The 201-nt window shown below is 68.2% G+C and overlaps 1 long non-coding RNA gene across 1 annotated transcript in view; it reads right to left on the bottom strand.

The window, feature by feature from the left end:
* Positions 1–6: 6 nt before the first annotated feature.
* LOC106724745 overlaps positions 7–201 on the bottom strand; it is a 14823-nt gene continuing 14628 nt past the window's right edge. Inside the window, exon 4 of the long non-coding RNA XR_001360586.1 lies at positions 7–194. This is a non-coding gene — a long non-coding RNA (uncharacterized LOC106724745). The remainder of the gene's footprint in view (positions 195–201) is intronic.

Below are 201 nucleotides of genomic sequence, written 5' to 3'. Positions count from 1 at the left end.
CTGCAGGGCGGGGCGGGCGGGGACCTGCCCCCCATGCCGCCCGTGTCCTTTTCCCGACTCCATTGTGGGCCTGGCGAGCAGGAACACTGGTCGCTTTATGGGAGAAACCTAATCGGGGTGACAGTGGTGGGGCCCAGCTCCCGGTGGCCCCAAGCCAAGCCCGAGGTGACTGCGGGGTGACACCGTCTGTCTGCCTCGCTC

This window comes from Myotis brandtii, unplaced genomic scaffold (assembly GCF_000412655.1).
Source record: "Myotis brandtii unplaced genomic scaffold, ASM41265v1 scaffold952, whole genome shotgun sequence".
NCBI classification, from domain to species: Eukaryota; Metazoa; Chordata; class Mammalia; order Chiroptera; family Vespertilionidae; genus Myotis; species Myotis brandtii.
The sequence above is the reverse complement of the archived record's forward strand: the minus strand, read 5'-3'. Positions and strand labels throughout refer to the sequence as shown.